Source organism: Schistocerca nitens, chromosome 12 (assembly GCF_023898315.1).
Source record: "Schistocerca nitens isolate TAMUIC-IGC-003100 chromosome 12, iqSchNite1.1, whole genome shotgun sequence".
Lineage (NCBI taxonomy): Eukaryota > Metazoa > Arthropoda > Insecta > Orthoptera > Acrididae > Schistocerca > Schistocerca nitens.
Window position 1 is genome coordinate 52756336 of NC_064625.1, and position 14346 is coordinate 52770681.

Genomic DNA, 14346 nt, shown 5'->3' on the forward strand with positions numbered 1-14346 from the left:
GTAAACGCTGCGGACGTCTGCAGTCGCGCCTGACGATCTGTCACGAATTATGAAATGTATTCGCAGATATCAGTTATAATACGACAACGGCTATACAATTTACTGGAAACGTACAGGATGATCTGAAATTCCCGTCACTGACTGCTAGAACTTGTAGAGGGGACTGAGTACATAATATTCGTATTTTAAATTGTAACCCGTCTCCGGAGACGAACCGTATACTAGAACCATTTGAAAACATATTGGTAACGCTGTCACTTTGACAAGTAATTTGTTACACTGAAGAACCAATGAAATATCGTGTAGGGCCCCCGCGAGCACGCAGAAGTGCCTCAACACGCCGTGGCATGGAATCGACTAATGGCTGAAGTCGCGCAGGAGGGAATTGACATCATGAATCCTGGAGAGCTGCCCATAAATCCGTAAGAGTACGAGGGAGTAGAGGTCTCCTCTGATCAACACGTTACAAGGCTCTGTAGCAATTGTGGTTGTGTGGGGTGTCGCATTGTCCTGCTGGAATTACCCACATCCGTCGGAATGCACAATCGACATGAGTGGATGCAGGTGATCAGACAGGATGCTTACGCACGTGTCACTAGTCAGAGTTGTATCTAGACGTATCAGGGGTCCCACATCACTCCAAAAGCACACGCCATACGACGTGAGCCTCCACCATCTTCAACAGTCCCCAGCTGACATGCAGTGTCCATGGATTCATGATGTTGTCTTCATACCCGTACACGTCCATACTCTATATACATTTTGAAGTGAGACTCGCCCAACCAGGCAATATGTTTCCAGTCATCAACAGTCCAATGTTCGTACCGATGGGACCAAATGAGGCGTAAAGCTTTGTGCTGTGCTGTCAGTAAGGGTACACGAGTGGGCCTTCGGCTCTGAAAGCCCGTATAGATGATGTTTCGTTGAATGCTTCGCATGCTGACACTTGTTGATGGTCAAGCATTGAGATTATCTGTAATTTGCGGAAGGGTTGTACTTTCGCCACGCTGAACGATTCTCTTCAGTCCCCATTCTTTCAGGATCTTTATCCGGCCGCAGCGATGTCGGAGATTTGTTGTTTTACTGGATTGCTGATATTCGCGGAGCCCTCGTGAAATGGTCGTACAGGAAAATCCCAACTTCATCGCTACTTCGGGGATCATGTGTCCCATCGCTCTTGCGCCGAGTATAATACTACGTTCAAAATCTAACAACCCTGCGAGACCCACATTCTCGTATATCCACACACTACATTCGTAGTGTCCTTTCGGACATGTCCGAGAGAACAGACACCATATCCATATAAATATATTTTCCAATTCGCGTGCGCTGCGTCTCCACGGGGCACCACAGTCGCACCTGTTGACGGTGAAGGCACCCTTTCTCGAAGACGTTGCGCAATGGTAACGAAAAGCGTGTGGGGAGGAGTCAGACGTTGTGGACAACGATCTTCATAAAGGCGACCAGCAGCTCTTCCAACACTGTGAGCTTGGCCACACACAATACTCGTGTTGGTGTATTCGGCAAAAGTGTACTCAGCAATGTTGCACTAACACTCACAGACACATGAACGAGACTCGAACCAGTTCAGAGAGGTAGAACAGCCGTCAAATGACATCATACGATCCGACGTAAGTAACCCCCCTCCAGTGATGATTACCCTGTTGCATACCACATTAGCGAAGATGTATTTATACGGCTGTAGCACGGATATACGCTTCCATACATGGGTTCCAGTTCAAAATATCGTCACTCAGTTCCCTAGAAGTTTTTAACGGGAATTTTGGAACATCGTGTATCTCTCCAGTAACTATACAGCTGTTTCCAGAATTAGTTCACTCTGCAGCTGAGTGTGCGCTAATATGAAACTTCTTGGCAGATTAAAACTGTGTGCGCGACCGAGACTCGAACTCGAGACCTTTGCCTTTCGCGGGCGAGTGGTCTACCATCTGAGCAACCCAAGCACGACTCACGCCTCGTCCACACAGCTTTACTTCTGCCAGTACCTCGTCTCCTACCTACAGCTGTTGTACCGCAATCCAAATATACGGATGTGTTAAAGGATTTTGGCGTTATGCAACTTCGCAGAAATATGGCTGAATTTTCCCGTATCTTGTTATTATTAAAACGAAGCACCGTTTCTGTCTTCATATCAAAAAGTATTAGGTACTATTTTCATCATTTCAAGCACTAGTAACGTTGTTAGGTGTAGGAAAAAATACTAGTATCATGCTGAAAATATCAGAGAGAAGCGATAGAATTCCTATAAACATCTACAGCTACATGATCACTCTGCAATTCACATTTAAGCGCTTGGCAGAGGGTTCATCGAACCACAATCATACTATCTCTCTACCATTCCACTCCCGAACAGCGCGCTGGAGAAACGATCACCTAAACCTTTCTGTTCGAGCTCTGATTTCTCTTATTTTATTTTGATGATCATTCCTACCTATGTATGTTGGGCTCAACAAAATATTTTCGCATTCGGAAGAGAAAGTTGGTGACTGAAATTTCGTAAATAGAACTCACCGCGAAACGTCTTTGCTTTAATGACTTCCATCCCAACTCGCGTATCATATCTTCCACACTCTCTCCCCTATTACTTGATAATACAAAACGAGCTGCCCTTTTTTGCACCCTTTCGATGTCCTCCGTCAATCCCACCTGGTAAGGATCCTACACCGCGCAGCAATATTCTAACAGAGGACGAACGAGTGTAGTGTAAGCTGTCTCTTTAGTGGACTTGTTCCCTCTTCGAAGTGTCCTGCCAATGAAACGCAACCTTTGGCTCGCCTTCCCCACAATATTATCTATGTGTTTTGATATAATCCATTATGGAGTCGAGGTAGCAGTTGTCGTTATACTGGTTATCACTGTTAGCATTCAACCGCGATTCTTATATATATTTTAACAACGCGTTTCAAGAGACAATGCTCTCATCATCAGGTTGTAAAATCTATGTCTTTTTAGTCCGTTTAATTTCGTGACATAGATTTTACAACCTGATGATGAGAGCATTGTCTCTTGAAACGCGTTGTTAAAATATATATAAGAATCGCGGTTGAATGCTAACAGTGATAACCATTATCTATGTGGTCTTTCCAACTGAAGTTGTTCGTAATTTTAACACCCAGGTATTTAGTTGAATTGACAGCCTCGAGAATTGTAGTATTTATCGAGTAATCGAATTCCAACGGATTTCTTTTGGAACTCATGTGGATCACCTCACACTTTTCGTTATTTAGCGTCAACTGTCACCTGCCGCACCATACAGCAATCTTTTCTAAATCGCTTTGCAACTGATACTGGTCTTCGGATGACCTTACTAGACGGTAAATTACAGCATCATCTACGAACAACCTAAGAGAACTGCTCAGATTGTCACCCAGGTCATTTATATAGATCAGGAACACCAGAGGTCCCAGGACGCTTCCCTGGGGAACACCTGATATCACTTCAGTTTTACTCGATGATTTGCCGTCTATTACTACGAACTGCGACCTTCCTGACAGGAAATCACGAATCCAGTCGCACAACTGAGACGATACCCCATAGGCCCGCAGCTTGATTAGAAGTCGCTTGTGAGGAACGGTGTCAAAAACTTTCCGGAAATCTAGAAATACGGAATCAACTTGAGATCCCCTGTCGATAGCGGCCATTACTTCGTGCGAATAAAGAGCTAGCTGCGTTGCACAAGAACGATGTTTTCTGAAACCATGCTGATTACGTATCAATACATCGTTCCCTTGGAGGTGATTCATAATGTTTGAATACAGTATATGCTCCAAACCCTACTGCAAACCGACGTCAATTATATAGGTCCGTAGTTCGATGGATTACTCCTACTACCCTTCTTAAACACTGGTGCGACCTGCGCAATTTTCCAATATGTAGGTACAGATCTATCGGTGAGTGAGCGGCTGTATATGATTGCTAAGTAGGGAGCTATTGTATCAGCGTAGTCTGAAAGGAACCTAATCGGTATACAATCTGGACCTGCCCGTATCAAGCGATTTGAGTTGCTTCGCAACCCCTAAGGTATCTACTTCTAAGAAACTCATACTAGCAGCTGTTCGTGTTTCAAATTCTGGAATATTCCATTCGTCTTCCCTGGTGAAGGAATTTCGGAAAACTGCGTTCAATAACTCCGCTTTAGCGGCACAGTCGTCTGTAACACTACCATCGGCACTGCGCAGCGAAGGTATTGACTGCGTCTTGCCGCTTGTGTACTTTACAAACGACCAGAATTTCTTCGGATTTTCTACCAAATTTCGAGACAATGTTTCGTTGTGGAACCTATTAAAGGCATCTCGCATTGAAGACCGTGCAAAATTTCGCGCGTCTGTAAATTTTAGCCAATCTTCGGGATTTCGCGTTCTTCTGAACTTCGCATGCTTTTTCCGTTGCCTCTGCAACAGCGTTCGGACATATTTTGTGTACCATGGGGGATCAGTTCCATCTCTTACCAATTTATGAGGTATGAATCTCACAATTGCTGTTGCTACTGTATCTTTGAATTTGAGCCACATCTTGTCTACATTTGCATAGTCAGTTCGGAAGGAATGGAGATTGTCTCTTAGGAAGGCTTCTAGTGACACTTTATCCGCTTTTTTAAATAAAATTATTTTGCGTTTGTTTCTGGTGGATTTGGAAGAAACGGTATTGAGCCTAGCTACAACGACCTTGTGGTCACTAATTCCTGTAACAGTCATGATGCTCTCTATTAGCTCTGGATTGTTTGTAGTTAACAGGTCAAGTGTGTTTTCGAAACCATTTACAATTCGCGTGGGTTCGTGGACTAACTGCTCGAAATAATTTTCGGAGAAAGCATTTAGGACAATCTCGGAAGATGTTTTCTGCCTACCACCGGTTTTGAACAAGTATTTTTGCCAAGATATCGAGGGATGGTCGAAGTCTCCACCAACTATAATCGTATGAGTGGGGTATTTATTTGTTACGAGACTCAAATTTTCTCTGAACTGTTCAGCAACTATATCATCGGAGTCTGGGGGGGGGGGGGGGCGGTAGAAGGAGTCAATTTTTAACTTAGTTCGGCTGTTAAGTATAACCTCCACCCATACCAATTCGCACGGAGTATTTACTTCGACTTCACTACAAGATAAACCACTACTGACAGACACAAACACTCCATCACCAATTCTGCCTAATCTGCCTATCCTGAACAGCGTCTGAGACTTCGCAAAAAATTCTGCAGAACTTATTTCAGGCTTTAGCCAGCTTTCTGTACCTATAACAATTTCAGCTTCAGTACTTTCTATTAGCGCTTGAAGCAAATCATTTTGCGTACAAGGCAATGTCATTATAAAACAGTGAAACAACTAAAATAACATTTCGACCATCGTTTGAACGATCCTCTTCAGAGCGAATAAATCCCACGAAATTTCAAATCAGCAGCAGCAAAATGAAAGTTTGATTTGGAAACAACTTCTATTTCTTCTTTGTCTTCAATTAATTTCTCGAATTTCTCGTCCGTTTCGTATGTTGCTTTCTTTATACATTTCTAGAGCTTGCAATTTTACATAGTAACTCATGCCTGCAAACGTCATCTAACGAGGCTACGGAGCATTAAAATACAGGCGCCAGCTCCGACAAATGTTTGTAAATAGAGTGTGATGCCGTGATTATGTATCTATTTGAGGTAAGGGCCCCAGTACCGGAAACGAATGAGTCGAAAGTTAAAAGGGAAAATCGTTATGTTACCTCTGACGGTGGAATACAAGTACTGGTACTGTTGTTGCTAACTTTCAAAGGTGGTAGTATGGATCAAAGTAAGAAAAAATGTCCGGTAAACATGGGCTACAAAATGCATACCTGAGGAGCTATGAGCACTTGTTCAATAGTGGAGACATGTTTTATGCTAGCGAAGATGAAAGGATCCTTAAAGCTCTCAAGGTATGCGTTTTACAGCCCATGTGTACTGGACATTGTCTTCTTCCTTCGGTCCATACTACCACTTCTGAAAGTTTCCTGCCCTACATTTTAGCTACAACACTACCGGTACAACTGTCACGCATAACAGGGATGTCTTCTCTTCTAATTTTCCGTTATAGGGACGTAACCTCAAATTGATACGTTTATCCATCTCCATCACCATAGAAAATTGGTAACATCTTCATTGGATCTCCCTGTATACACATATTTTACAGACTGCAGCGCCTGTAACTTATATACTCTGTAGCGTCGCTGGATGACGTTTCCAGACACCGATTCCTATGTAAAACTTCATCAGCTAGGTCCCCTCTACAGACTCGATAAGTGTGTAGCATGACGTGTGAAACATTCTGTATGCAAAGTGAATAACATGGAAGATTGGACTAGAACTCTCTCTCTCTCTCTCTCTCTCTCTCTCTCTCTCTCTCTCTCTCTCTCTCTCTCTCTCTGTCTGTCTGTCTGTCACTCACTCACTCACTCACTTCTTAACTATCAACTACCAGCTTCCTGTTAAGTCTTACAACTGCTGTCTGATTTCTGGCAGAACTCTAGAAAACATGCCGCTCACTGTATTTTATCCCTGGTTGCATCTTAAATTCAAATTGTATATTCTGGTCAAAACTGTCAAAAGTTATTTTCTACATCTATAGATGTTATACATATGGGTCGAATTTCTTCAACCGATCTCTAGCGGCTAGTGTGTTCTCTCAAAATCGATTTTCCTCTAGCTCGTATTCTCTAAAGTGTTGCATTCCTCTGTAAATATTTTGGATCGGTATTTTCAGCCAGGACTTATGAAAGTGATGGGTCGGTAGTATTCGCACTTATCACTATTTGCCTTATTTGGTATTGGTGTTATTTTTTTCGTTTAGTCTGAAGATTTAGCAGTCACGTCATTTAGCATAGATATTGAGGAGTGAAGCAGCAAACGCCGACAGAGTGAGTCCTCGCCGGTGCTGATAGAGCCCTCTGGTAGCGAAGCCCTGCACTATAGACAACTGAGTCTATGAGGGACTAGAAGCGACACCTAGCAGCGAAGTGATAACTGACTGTGTGAGGGACTAGTAGCGACACCTAGCAGCGAAGTGATAACTGACTGTGTGAGGGACTAGTAGCGACACCTAGCAGCGAAGTGATAACTGACTGTGTGAGGGACTGGTAGTGACACCTAGCAGCAAAGTGATGAACCGCAAAATGGCCGCGAAAATTGAGTGACTTAAATGTCTAGTTGCTGTTTACTTCTTCCTTTACACTATTATTACAAAACAGATTATGGCATCACTGCTCGGTTTGTATGTTACCGTATCATTGTGTATTTCACTCGTTACAAAATAATTCTGTTCTAGTAACATATAATGCAAACTACATCTCCAGTGGCATTAATGTACTCAGCATGTTACATTCATCATTCCCTCTTTGTAATTTAGTATTACTAAAAGTTTTGTCCACACTTCTAAGCATTAAAAATGGATATGTGGCTCGGAATTTAATAGCGAAAGAAACAGCCATACTAGCAGACAGTGTCTCTCTCTCTCATTAACAAAAATACGAAATGTAGGTTCAATTTCCTCTGCGCAATGAGGTGTCGGGGCTACTGTTACATTAAATGGTACCAAAATAATCGCACGGTATTGTGGGTTAAAGAATTTTGAACAGCAAGGGGAACTGTAAGTAAGTTTCTTGCAATGCAACGTTAGTGATGTAATAGTACAGCAATAATAGACGTTTGTCATCCCTTTTTCTTACTTTACAGTTTCGCTCATTACTGATGGCAAACGCATTGCGGAGAAGGTAACCTTCTGCATCTTCGGCTACGGCCTTTACAATCTCTTTCATTCAACTAGACTTAACCTGTGGAGGTAGTAATATAATTTCTTTTCTGATCCACAAGATACTTTTACAAAACGTAGAGGCAGAGAGGTTGTCATATAACTATTAATCGAAATATATGGACGTGTTAGTAAAATCGCCAAGAAATTCCTCTTATTAATGTTGTTATCTCTTTGATTCAGCATTCAGATCACATAAAACAACGAGAAATATCGTTTTTCATAAAAAAAAAGAGTTTGTCTCATTTGTGACCTGTGTCATATCAGACATCTCATTTTTACCCTAGAATAATTTGAGAAAAAACGCCTGTGTTCGTTTTGAAAATGCAATTTTAGTGAAAACAATGTATTTTTAAAAGGTATTGTCAACTGTTACGAAACGATTTCTTATACAGAATTTATTTATCACATAGTCAATCATGATACTAAAAAGAACACATTGATGGCTTGTGTTTTGCTATTGATATAATATTTTGAAATAATTACTGTTTTTTCAGCACTGAGAATGTGTGAAATACAGTATGTAATATATGAATCAGTATGATAAATTTTTTTTTTCGAATATTGGTTGTTAACTACAAGAAAATGGCAGATGTTTGGGTATTCAGCACACGATGGAAAACAAAATCTTTTATTCATTTCTTTTTGTAAGGTTTTTATTTCATAGTTTTAATCCTACAAATATAAATGATACCATGCAGTTTCTTTTGATAGTGAGATGTATTAAGTACCTTAAAATATATGTAGATGAAGTCTGATGAAGAAAGTGTGTGTGAATTAAAATGCTTGCAGCAGCATAATCAGGTTTAGTTTGTAGTGTGGGAGTGAGCTCCACATGGGATCCGAAGCACGGACCCCACGGGGGTACCCGGCATGCGCCACATGCCAGGGCAGAGGTGGAGGCTAGTGTTCGGAAATCTGAAAATTCCAGCGCCGGCCGGGGATAGAACCCCGGCCCGGCTGGGGCGAATAGCCCCAACCGAGGAACGTTCCAGACCCCTTACCACTAGACCACCGAGGACCCCAGCTGTTTCCTGCTCTAGAGTCCAGCTAGTGGTCGTAGAGCACTTCCTGCTGTCCTCCGTGTTTACACCTAGGCAGCAGAGGCATGGTATAACAGGAAGTGTTTACCTGCGTCCGCTGGATGTCCACTTAGTGTACGACTTATTTACGCGGCTGACGTTCGTGTCGCTATAATGTCCTTAGTTGCGTTACAATTATTTGCAGGGACCGAAAATCTGCCTATGCAGTTACACGCAGTCGAGTCTCACTATTTGAACCTTTGTAATTCGATCGCGTTGTCAAGACCCATGTAAGAACTTCTATTTATCGAAGAAACCTCATGTGTTCGGTACATTCCATAAACCGAAGCGACTGTCGTAACAGACAGCCCCGTAAACATTTTCTAATGAAGTGCCAGCTGGTACGTAATACTCGATATCTAGAATTGTTTTATCGGTTATTAAGATAATCGTTTCACCCCTATACACTAAGAAAAATTACCGTGTTTTCTCATTAAAGCATAAGCACAGTACATAAATCCGTCGCGAAAATGACATCGAAGAAGTACAAGTGTTCGAGTACCACAGAAAAGAAGTGGGTCCTTGAAGGTGTGGAACGGAGAGCAGAACAAAAATAAGATGTAACGTTTCGGGATTCCCTCATACTCGCTGTAGACACTCCAGAAGCAGGAAGATCAGTTTGATGACGTCTCATGAGGAGCGAGGAATAAATTCACTCTCAAAAAACTATTGTACGAGATGCCTCGCCGCCTCTTGAAGGGTGTCATGGGATTTTGCTGCCGTGGACTTGGCGACCCGTGAATCAGCGCGGTGTTTCTGACCACATACATTTTAGTTGCGGGTCCTCCGACCTTCGAAGGAAGCCGCGACAATGGGGAGGCTCTGCTTGTCGTTTTGTAATAAGAACGCCCCTCCACATTTTATCTAGGATATGCACATAGTGCATAGCCGTGCTTTAAAAAATATTTTTTTTTATCTTTTCCATTCTACAACATTACTTCCTGTCTTATTTTACGAACTTTTCGTAAATTTTAAACGTCTTAAATCCACCGAGTCATTACGTGTTCTTAATATATCTTTTAACTCTTTTTCAACACATAAGTATCTTTTAGCTCTTTCACTGAAGAGGCTGATCAACGGATATTTTTTTTTTAATTTCAGGTATTGATTTTATTGCATTCTCCTTTAGCGTATTGATCAGAAATTGTAGGTTCAGATACCTTTGCCTTATTGAGTATCGTTTGCTATGCCAAACTTCGACAGCATACATGGTCCTGTGCATGGAATTGATGACGGTAGAAAGCTGACCAAAATTACTTCGAAATAAATTCTCTGAACGCAGATAACTTTGATACAGTTGTGTTAGATATCGAGGTATTACCTAATGCATCTGAAGCCAAGTTAAGAGTGAATTTATTTCGAAATAATTTCGGTCGACTGTCTGTCTTCACCAATTCCACATTTCAGATGGTGTACTAGGATTTTCCATCTATTGACTGACTATATAGTCTACGAATTCATGATCTTTGCGCCACTGGGCATTTGCTACGCTGTTACCATCCATGCATCATCAAGGCAGTCCGGTGGAAGATGTGCTCTACAGCATACATGCGGCAAGACAGTCGAACTACTTCTTCATCCCTGTATCTCTCCACTAATCCCAGTTCTTTTATGTCTTCCAGAGGCATTGCTTGAAATGAAAATTACAACTGATGTCTCGGAGAACACTGTTTCCATAGCTTAATTTGCAGCCATTTCCAAGTCTAGCATTGCAGTTTTAAATGTCAACCCAGTTATGACACTTCTCGGTTCAGAAAAAAATATTTCACAATTATTTTGACTTTCCTCTGGTAAAAAAGCTAGTCTTCCGTGCTTCAGATATCAACATGCAATGGTGTACAGTTGCTTCAGTTGTTTCGAACAAGTCTGAAACGTCCCTCCATAAGAAGAGATTTATTTTCACATATTTTCTCCCCTTCTTTGTAACTGATCACCCGGATTCATTTGTCGGGAACAGATTTATCATCAATTTTCAAAAAAAACTTCAGCACTTTCAAAATCTCTTCGCGTAGCTGAATCCCTGAACTAGTGCCACGGTTATGGGATATCCCAGTAGCTTCCCATACACTGTGCAGTCTTTGTCATAATTCGGAATATTTGCGACGTAATCTAAACCTTTATCTCGCAAATCTTGAAATTGCTCTTTAAACCTTAGGAAAACAGGTCTCCTCTCCGCAGACTCTTTTCCAGCAGTTATGCATTCGTTTCTCAATCTCCACATGTTTCGTCAGGTTGGGCGAGAAACTTACTGTTCAGCCATGATTCTACCATTTACAATTTTTAAACCGCCGCTGCTCCTATTTCGCTCGGAGTTCATGCACAGGCAATTGGTATACATTTTCGGTGCTCCTGGTACCGATTAGCGTCCTTTCCTTTTCCTTTCCTTTTTGCAACTACACGGTCCAGTCACATTAACGTGATCACCGCCTGTGTCCGACGCCAATGTGCAGTAACCACTCACAGACAGCGGGTGGCAGCACTAGCAGTGTAGGGTATGCGTAATGCGGAAACTCAACCACTTATGTGACATCCAAAAGCACGTGATCATTGCCTTTCGGGCCACCGGTGGATGCATTTTCGAAACGGAAAAGTTCGTAAAATGTTGGCGTGTTGCCATATTTAAAGCACTCAGTGCATGGCGCTGTCCAGAACCGACGTTGAGGCCGTTGTGGTGCTCCACGGGCCACATATGACAGGAGTTAAAGAAGGCTGCAGGTAAATAACGTGCAACTGTTGAGCAACTGACCACGCACGTGAACCGAGGGGCTACCGACAGTGTCTCCTCAAAGACCACTAGGCGAAAAATGCTGCGTATGGGTCTCCACAGCAGACGCCTGGTCCACACACCTATGCTGACTGCTGCTTATCGGGGACGAAGGCTGGAATTTCCACGCCAGTTCTGCGACTGGGCGTCCACTGCACGGTGACAAGCGGGCTTTTCAAGTGACAGATAGACGTTGGCGTGTAGGGCGTGATTCACCTGAAAGTGAATACCCTGCAACAGTCGACGGCAGGGTTAAGACCGGAGGAAGGATCGTTTTGGTCTCAGAAACGTTATCGTGACACTCCCGCCGTGACCTCGTCGTTCTGGAGGGGCACAGTGCATGAGCAGAAATATCCGTCGGAACCATTGCCACACCTACATGGACTTTGTTTTCCCCCGGAACCTACCAGCAGAACAACTGAATCTCTGACACAGCTTGCAGTGTACGTGCGTGGTCTGAAAAGCACCACGATGAGTTTGCTGTACTCCACCGACCACCAGGCTTAACGGAATCGAGAATATGTGGGACCACCTCGATGAAGCTCTTCGTGTCCTGGGTCCTCAACCGACAAACATAGCGCAGCTGACTAAGGCACCGGCGTCGGCATGGCTCAGTACCTCACTGACTCCTGCCCTTTTCTCAGTTGTCCGCGCTTCGCGTTAATTGTATCCTCCTACAGTGACTCGCTGACGACACTCTCCCGTACACGACAGCATCAACAGCCGCAGATTGCTGTTCACTTCGCCTGTCACATCATTTATGTCTATAGAGAATAACAGCTGTCTGTTACACTCCTGACGATACCCTTGTCTCTGATCAACGCTCGCCGTCGAGAACGTACTGGTATCTGTCTTTGAGCCACTCACATATCTGGGAACCTACTCCGTATGCTCATACGAGGCCCTTCGTTAACAGTGTGCAGTAGAGCACCGTGTCAAAGGCTTTTCTCAAATCTAGGAGAGTGCAATCTGCCTGGCACCCTTCATCCGTGGTTCGCAGTATATAACGTGCGAAAAGGGCAAGCTGCGTTTCACACGAGCTTCCTAAGACCGTGCTAGATTTATGGACGTAAGCTTTCCGGTGTCTAGGAAATTTATTATAATCAGATTCAGAATACGTTCTAGATTTCTGCAGAAAATCGATGTCAAGGACACTGGTCTGTAATTATACACATCCTTTCTTTTCCTCATACGGATTTGTGTCCTGTGTTTCTTTACCAAGAACTTCTTCGTAGGTAATTTCCCTATAGTGGTATTTTGTTTAAGTATTTATAGCCTGCAGGCTTGAATGAAATATGAAACACATGTCCGAAGTTTCTGCTGATGCTGCAGATACTGTTTTATCCGTACTACGGGCACAAACTCTTCATCTAATACAAGACACAATTTGTCTCGAGAGTAAGCAATTTTTCTTAATATAGTCCTAGCTTCGATATATTTTTCTCTAATTATTGTTTGGATTTAATCTTACAACACACTAACTCTTCTACCAATTATTCGATATGTGGTTTCAACCCTTTCGTAGCCTGGAGTTCCTAAACGGTCGATAATATTAATAATTTCCTTTCTCACTATTATTTTCTGTAGAATCTCCTGTTTATGGTTATTGCTAACTTGTTTCACGTTCTCACTTTTATTATTTTTATTTTTCTAGTTTTGTGACTGGTAGCCAAGTTTTCTTTCAATTCGGTTTTTAATTCTGAAATAGTAGCAGTTAAAAGGTCAGGTGAAGATTGCGAACTATTTGAGGAGAGTAGTTGGGAGATTTTTCATATTAGACGTACACAGGTTATGGAGATCCTTATCTATATAAAATTACTTCGAGTGTGATGTAGCCCATTCTCTTGTCATTATCTCGGCTCTATCGTAGCGCATTGTCTCGGTTAGGTTGGAGATTTTGGTTGAGAGTTGCCGAAGTCAACGAAAGTGATTACGAAGTAAAGACTGTGCTAACAGAACGATCTGTAGCGTAGTCCAAAACGTTCTTTCGGTCCTTTTAAAATCTCTTTTAATTAAAAATAACTAAAGCTGCAAGATACAATCACAAAAACTGTGTTACGTAATAGAGAAATCCCACACTCATGTCGTATGTTGTGTACGTACACTAATTTTTTGTCACTGAATATATACTTTTTACTCATTTGCTGAATTTCAGTTTTCCGCGTTTTCCGGCGAAAAACCTTTTCCTGTATGGGCCCATTAGCTTGTCGGTTATATTCGTGACTTTATCGACGGTCAGTAATTTCATGATAGTCTGTCCACCGGTGTCATTGTTAACATCTAATATAGTTTTAAGTATTAGGAAGGCTAATATTAAGGTAATTCACGAGTAGGTCTAATGATGAATAAAAAATTAGGAATGCCGGTAAGCTACTACAAACAGCATAGTGAACGCATTATTGTGGCCAAGACAGACACGAAGCCCACGCCTACCACAGTAGTAAAAGCAGTCCGCAGATGAAGTTGATGAAATGTGTGATGAGATAAAAGAAATTATTTAGATAGTGAAGGGAGATGAAAATTTAATAGTCACAGGTGACTGGAATTCGATAGTAGAAAAAGGAAGGAAAGGAAACGTAGTAGGTAAATATGGAACGGGGGTAAGAAATGAAAGAGGAAGCCGCCTGGTAGGTTTTTGCACAGAGCATAACTTAATCATAGCTAACACTTGGTTCAAGAATCATGAAAGAAGGTTGTATATGTGGAAGAGACCTGG